The 8,184-nt window shown below is 37.3% G+C and overlaps 1 protein-coding gene across 1 annotated transcript in view; it reads right to left on the bottom strand.

The window, feature by feature from the left end:
- LOC107586916 (coiled-coil domain-containing protein 71-like) overlaps positions 1–6,499 on the bottom strand; it is a 29,909-nt gene extending 23,410 nt beyond the window's left edge. Inside the window, exon 1 of the mRNA XM_016274471.1 lies at positions 6,427–6,499. The gene's annotated coding sequence lies outside the window, so the exon portion shown is untranslated. The remainder of the gene's footprint in view (positions 1–6,426) is intronic.
- Positions 6,500–8,184: the final 1,685 nt, after the last annotated feature.

Here is an 8,184-nt window from a genome sequence, read left to right as displayed (position 1 = left end):
CTTTTGGACTGATGCATGCAACACCCGCTGAGTGGCATTAAACAGCTTGAAAGATCAAAGACAATTTTTTATATAACTCTGACTAGATTCATCTGAAAGAAGAAAGTCATATACACCTAGGATGACTTGAGGGTGAGTAATTTATGGGCTAATTTTCATTTTTGGATGAACTAACCCTTTAATATTTCCCCCTGACACATTCATGGTAATTACTTTTGCTGGGGCTTTGCGGCAAGCTCCATCTAGCTTATTGCGTGTGCTTGACCGTGGAACTCTTCCAGCTGCACTGAAGGCACTTGCGCTCGCTGCTGCTGCTGGCGGGGACACTAAACACTGCCACGGCAGAATGAATGTAGTAATGAATGTAGCAGAATGAAGGTGGTGCAGTTGTCATTGCACCCGTCATAGCCCTAGTGTGTGCAAAAATTCACACTAGACTGAAGTCAATGATGTTCTTTGATAATGTAAATGTTCCTTGCTCGTTTTCTGTAGCTGCATAACTGAGGAAATGTAAGCATTATAATTAGTAACTTACAATGTTTATGAAATTGTGATCATGTTAAGTACAAACTCAGTCATATTCAAAATATTTTATGACATGACACCCATTTGCTACTTGACTAAAACGATATGTGTAGTTAATAGATTACACTAACATTATGCTGTTTTTAGCCTTACCTTGGAGTTGGTTCACTCCCAGCTATGAAACTAAGTAAATAATTAAATTAGCACGATGATATCATGTATTGGCGCCCTCATAGGCTGACGATAGGATGGTATGACTATGGAGCATATCGCCCAACAATAACCGTTTACACTAAATGTGAGATGAATCACATCTACATCTAAAAGGTCTATTCACACCAAGAGTGAAATGAGTGTTTTACAGGCTAAATGAAAACCAAATTCATATTTTAAAATTTTCAGTTGGTCAGGAACCAGAGAAGATGGAGAAGATAGTCAAATAGCTCTACAAGAAATACAGCAACACAGATCAAGCATTTGATGCATTTTGAGAGATATAGTCTGTGGGTGAGCTCAGTGAGTACTGAATATTTTACTGTGAAAACCAAAAGAAATGCACAAATGTATGCCTTGATAATATGGCAAAACCCCCCCAAAAACACCATGTTGCAAAGACAACAGCAATCCAATCAATGACAAGTGACAAAATGGCTGCCACTTAAACGCTAGATTGCATATCAGCCATGGCTCAAGAATCAGGAATAAGCTCATATAATGTCGGTTGGCCTATTTTCTTTGCATAACTCTGTTTTTTTCTGTAAAAACAACAAAAAAAGAATTGGATTGTCAGTATGCAAATGTTTGCACCTGGTGCGAATAGAACCATTCGCAAGTGTTCAGCCAGTGTTGCAAAAGTGTCTTGTTTAACCACTTCAATTTTCAAAAGTTTATGTAAATTGTGTTTCTGACATGTTTTGACCAGATCGCAAAACATTTTGGATCTTGTTTACACTTGTGTAGCCCCATCCAACAGAAATGAATGTTAATACTAGGTGTAAACAACCAATGAAGTACACTAAAAGTCTCAGTCATTTGCACCCACTCCATTCAATTTTCAAATGTAAATGAAGCTCACAGCTGAAAACTGGTGAAAAATCAGATTGCAAGATAGCTTAATGTGCATCCTTTGCTATACGTTTAGGGTAGGGGTGCCCAAACTCGGTCCTGGAGGGCCGGTGTCCTACAGAGTTTAGCTCCAACCCTCATCAAACACACCTGAAGCACCTAATCAAGGTCTTTCTAGGCATACTAGAAACTTCCAGTCAGGTGTGTTGAGGCAAGTTGGAGCTAAACTCTGCAGGACACCGGCCCTCCAGGACCGAGTTTGGGCACCCCTGGTTTAGGGTATTGAATGTTTTAAAGTATTGTAGACAACCTATTGTAGACAACCTCTAAAATTTACTTTTCCAAATGTAAATGCACATATTGAACAGACATGTAGACTAGAACTATCGGGGCAAGAGAATGAATCAATAACTACAAATTACTGGTCAGTGAGGTTTTTTTTTGTCAGTTTGCAAAAATTCATACAGTACTCTGTCATCAACAGAATGTTCATCCTGGGTGTGAATAGTTCCTTCGGAATGCATTGTTCCTATTCAAAATTTAGTTTGTGGTGAAGTCAGGGCTATTGAACTCCAGTCCTGAGTGCCACTGTTCTGTCGGGTTTTGCGCCAACCCTAATCAAACACACCTGAAAAAGCTAATCAAAGTCTTCAGGATTAGCTGAACATAAGAGGCAGCTGTTTTTGATTAGTGTTGGAACTAAATGCTGCAGGAAAGAACGAAGTATGCAAGCACTTCTAGCTATGAAAGTTAGTTGATGCATTTTGCAAATACACGTTGCTTTTCCATCAATACCACTAGGGGTACTACAGCGCTAACAATCTTTTAATGTCAGTTTTCTCATTCGAACAACTGTTTAAAAAGACATGCTGAGCAAGTTTAAAGTTGCTAGTTACTGGGAAAAATAAAAAAATTGGTAAATGTATCATACCTTTTGTAAAGAGATTTTTTTTAATCGCCACATCAACACAACAGCACCCTTTAAGTGTTCAACAGAACTCTCACAATGTTTTTAGCCAAACATTCAGGTCTATATAAAGTATTTTTCTTGCCTTAAAACGTACTTGAATCCACTGTTTGTGTAAATGTAGTGCACAAACACAACTTACTTAATAGAATGTTATGATTTCACAAAAAAGTGCTTTTACACACATATCAAACATACGTTATGAATGAATGTTAGTATTGAATATATATATATATATATATATATATAAATATTAGGGGTGGAACAGTTCAACTTACTCACGGTTCGGTTTGTATCACGGTTTTAGAGTCACGGTTTCGGTGAGGTTCGGTATGTGCTATGTTTAGGCAAAAACTACACTGTCAAATAAAAATAAAGAAAATAAGAATAATCCATCTAACTACAAGCAACAGCACAAATAAATACAATAGAGTAAAATACAAATAATAAACAGTAATTTTCAGTTTTTTTTAGGTGGGTCTAACATTAGTTTTCAGGTACAGAAATTGAATAAAGTAATGAAATGTAAAATAGCATTGCATATTTGACTGTATAAATTAAAGATTAATATTTATTAAAGTTACAAAAGCTATTCAATCAAGAGCAGTGAGTGATTTCTTTGTTGTTTCTGTATGATTAATATTAAGTGCTGTCGCTTTAAGAGAATGCACTGATCCAGTACGTTCAGTCGGCTAGGTCTGCTATAAGATACTTACCAAGACAGGCATTTTGACAATTTTTGTGTGAATTTGTATATTTAAACAATACTAAAGCTTAAAATTTGCACGCATTCTGAGCACAAATCTTCTCACTGCGCGCGCAAGCTCGCGTCCTCTGGCTCTTAAAGGGGTCATATGATGCGATTTAAATCGCTCCTTCGTCGAATCCGCCGGCCGTTCCGTTCTCAGGCCTGCCTGCCGCCGCTCGCTCAACCCGGCCTCCGCTCACTCTAGCCCGCAGTGCGTGATGCTGTGTGTTTCGTTGTGAAAGCGAAACTACTTTGTTTGGCCTTCCAAAAGAGGACACAACTAGAACAACACTGTTCCAGAACAGTTCAACCCAAATATTCAGATGTGTGCAGCGCATTTTATGGAGGACTGTTTCCTGATCCTGGTAGAGTAGACTACAATGCCGGCTGTTCTGACTCACAGACTGCAAGTAAGTTTTTTATATTTAAAGACAATTCAAACGCGAGTTTTGAGCAGTGTAGAGTAGCGCTTGTTGTTTGTCATTTCTCCGATCACAAATGCAGATGCGCAAATGTTTACACGGCGCAACAGTATAAGTCATTATAATCCGTAACTATGACCCCCACTGGATGCAACAAATGCCTCGCTTAAAATGTGTTTTAATGTTTTTGTCTGGTCGCTCCGGCCCGGACATGGCATCAAAATATGATAAGGGGTGTAACATTTCCATCACACGCTTGAGGTATTCGGCCAATCACAATGCACTGGATAGTTGGCCAATCACAGCACACCTCGCTTTTTCAGACCGATGAGCTTTATAAATATCAACGCGTTTCAGAAAGGTGGGGCATATAGGAGAAACAATAATGTACAGTATGTGGAAATTAATGTTTTTTAACCTTAAACCACATAAACACATTTCATTACACCAAATACACAAAATAATGTTCTTTTTAGCAACATCTTATGACCCCTTTAAATGTTTAAACTAATAAAGCTTAAATGAATTTAGCTTAAACACAGATATCAACTTGTGCTGTTCAGGTTACACCTGTGTGCGCGCGCGCTCTATCAGCACCCGGGTGAATCAGAATAAATGCTCATATGCCAGCATACGGCATTGAACAAGAGTGAATGGTTTGTCCAGGTTTTTTTTTTTTTTTTGTAATGCTGTTGTTGTAATGTATTGGGAAGCCAGAATGCGCATCCACCAACAGAAACATATATTAGCCGAAACCTGTTTGTTTTACGTGTTATTTATATAGCAAACCATATTACAGATTCATTGTCAGATTTAAGTTGAACCGCAGTCCTAGCGCGTGCCGAACTGTGTGTGGAGAACCGTCCGGTTCGATTTTTTTCCGTGAACCGTTCCACCCCTAATATATATATATAACATTTTTGTACAAAATATTTGACAGATGTTGTGGCACGTGCTTACTGGGATTTAATGTTTCCTGTGCATTTACATTGCCAAGACATCTAACTGATGTGTGTTTTCATAATTTTATAGTGTACTATAATCTGTAACATTTAGAAAATGTAGCTAGTTTTTAGAAAATAATCAGATGTTAAGAGCCGTTCACACTCAATGCACTCCTGCATTATAAAAACTGGTGTGCAACACAAAGCAAGTTGAAAGTTTTTTATATTTGCGATTTAACGGAAGTAGCTAGTAGATTTTTTTTTATATAGTGACGCACATTTAAACAATTTTTGAAAAAGAGAAAAAATGTTGGATAGCGGTTCTATCTATTGTTGACTGGATGAATGCAGGTGTAAATCAGAGTTCGCAGTCAATTGTAAGAAAGGGGTGTGGTTTAAGTGCACTAAACGATTTGAAGTTGATCAAGTCTTGAGAAGTCTATTCCATTGGAAGAAAAAAAAATGAAACATTCATTGATGAATTGTTCACAACAAGATTAATTTCATTTAGAAAATAGATAATTTAGTGCTTCAGCATAACTTCAGGTAAATTTATACGAATTTTCATTTCTTGCCGACTTTAACTGCCATTCACTGTTATGTAAACAGTCTATATTTTACCCAACCTCCAAATTCATGAGATCAGTCCTTTGTCTTAAAAATGACACTGAGCTGCCATGTTGCTTTTCAAAACATCTAGCATCTTGTTGCATAGCATAGCTCATTGTGCGAAATGTTTTGTAACGGCCAAAAACATTCCTATAGCGAATATTTACGGCGTGACAATTTAAAATTCCTTAAACAGAACACAATAACACACCCTGCGTGAATAGACTCCTAAAAGCCCTTACACAGAGGTTTTGGCAACATTTACAGTTTAGATAATGCAAATTCGCTCTTTTTAAAAATGCCCAGATAGCTATTCCACATAAAAATGCAGCGCTACATTTTGGCAATGTGATATTGCTATGACTGGTCGCTAATTAAAGTTAATTGCATCTGAACACAAATTATTGTAAATTTGTAGTTCATATACAAATCTGATTTTATTTAGTTTAAAAAAGTAAGTCAGACAAATTATAACAATTTTACACAATTAAACTGAAAAATAGGCATGCCTTTTGTTTCATGGTTTTTTTTAAATGAAATCTATACTATGTCTGTATTTAAATTCACAACACATACATGAATACAGACACGTTTTTCTAGTAGCTTGATCGCGCAGCGCCCGAAACTGCGATACTTCACGAGGTTTGACGTAAACGAGCGCATACGAAAATACACAGATCCGGTCTTTACACGCTAAATTAATCTTCCTTAGCAACCAAAGCGTTAAAGCAGATCGAATGATATGCAAGAGGCGAAGTGATACTGCGAAACCAGAGGTTTGTAGCAGTAAACGTCAGTAATTTAGAATAACATTCAATAACATTTCAAATGGCGATGCAACAATACAATAGAGGAACGTTCAGCTGGCGAAAAGGGGAGATAAACATTCGTCTGATACTTACCGGTTGAATATTGCCTCGCAAATGGATTGAATAAAAACGTTTCAAAAACAACAGACGTTTTTCAGCCCCACTTTGGGTGTCTACTTGAGAAAAACTAATACGCAAAAAGCCAGGCTAAAATGTAGTTGAGCATAAGCCATATACGGAGTCTTTATGGCGAACCTGCTTTAAGTAAATGTCACACTGCTGTAAGACCGCACTTCCTCCTACAAATAAATACATAATATTTTTTTAAATGTCTTACCTTTTACCGAGTCCCTTCTGAGAGCATTGAAATGAGAGCCGCCGAGCTCTCTGCCATGAAACAAAAATGGCTCTCAAAGCTTCAGAGGGCGAGCGTTTCGGAGTGGCTGACTGGAAGAAGGGGCGGAGCTATCGCGAAAATAGCTAGCTAAGGTTAAAAATTGTTTAAGTGCAAAAGAAGATTTTCATGTTGTTGTGGACAATGGTGCAGAAATATGTATGTAACATAAAAGGAAAACAAAAAACAGACCATTAAATTATTCAACATTTATGTATCGTATTAATATTAATATAGTCACGAACTGTCATATACATATGTATAAAATATCTGTAAAGATATATTTAATAAAAAATATCACAAAAGGGTGATTATATATTCCTACAGGATTTGTAGTTTGGCAGTGGGGGATGGGCGAGCAGGAGCCCAACCCCCACAAATGGGATTGAAGTGCATGCTTAACAATAATGATAGGAATGTTGGAATTTACGACTATGTACTTGGAAAAATACAAAAGAACACCACTAGAAGTTGGACTTCCAAGCACGTTTTCACATATTTTGCAGAAATGTGGCTGTATGACGTCACGTAAACATGGCGGCTTTCAGCAAGATGATGAGCATTGAACAGCAAATAAAACTTCCCAAAAACAACCTCTTCAGCCAATATTTGTATAGATTTCTAAATAAAGCACAACAAAATAGCCTCCATATTGATAATTGTAGACCTGCACGCCGTACTACCATTGCATCGTTTATCCTCAACAATTTGGTTGCAACCGCAATGCTAATGACAGCATTGCTGTGTTGTTTCCTCACGCAAACATTTATTGGATAATAGAATGTCTTTATGTTCAGGAGTTGGACATTTCAAGAGGGAATATTATGGAAGTCCATTTCCGCCACTGAATAAAAAAAAAAAAAGAGTTATTGTGACTTTTTATCTCACAATTCGGACTTTTTTTCACAGAATTGCGAGATATAAACTCACAATTGCGAGTGATAAAGTCACAATTGCGAGATAAAAACTCACAATTCTGACTTTTTTAAATATCCAATGTTTAAAAAAAGTGTTTCTTGTGCATGTTTTTTGTTCATTTGTGTATATTATTTAAGCTTTCTTCAATGCAGAACATGTCCTAATTTCTGTGTTGACTGGCATTGACCCATCCACCAAATCATAAAATGGCCGCCATTAGAAGGACTGAGAGGATATCCCTCCAAACCAGTGCCGATCCTAGACTTCTAGGGGCCCTATGCAAAACTGTGTCGGGGGGGGTTATCAGTTCAAATGTCAACTTTGAAAGCTCCATAAACATACATATCATAAACATAGTTCATAGGATCAATGCATTATTTTCCAAGGCTGCTAAAGCTAGTGATACAATTATTAAATCTAAGATTAGTGTGATAATCAATCCACAAAAGCCACTTTATATCTGCGGTGCAGTTTGCTTCACATTATAGCCTATATATCAGTGGGGTATGAGTGGTTATGAACAAATGAATGAAATGCATTTGTCCGTGTTTCACTCCATCTAGAATCGTGGAAAGCGCTTGAGAAACAATGTCTCTTCCGCGGCTCAGTATGCTGTCAACTCATTTTTTTAGACTCGAGCAAGACTGTATGACATTCACATTACATGATTTGACTGATTTTTAGGTAGAAAGGTCAACAGCGCACCGCATTATAAGAAATTATCATTCATGTTGTAAAATGGGGGGGGGGGGGGGGAAAGGCGGAAATGTTTTCAAATTGGGG

Source organism: Sinocyclocheilus grahami, unplaced genomic scaffold (assembly GCF_001515645.1).
Source record: "Sinocyclocheilus grahami isolate Dianchi unplaced genomic scaffold, SAMN03320097.WGS_v1.1 scaffold87.1, whole genome shotgun sequence".
Classification (NCBI taxonomy): Eukaryota; Metazoa; Chordata; class Actinopteri; order Cypriniformes; family Cyprinidae; genus Sinocyclocheilus; species Sinocyclocheilus grahami.
The sequence above is the reverse complement of the archived record's forward strand: the minus strand, read 5'-3'. Positions and strand labels throughout refer to the sequence as shown.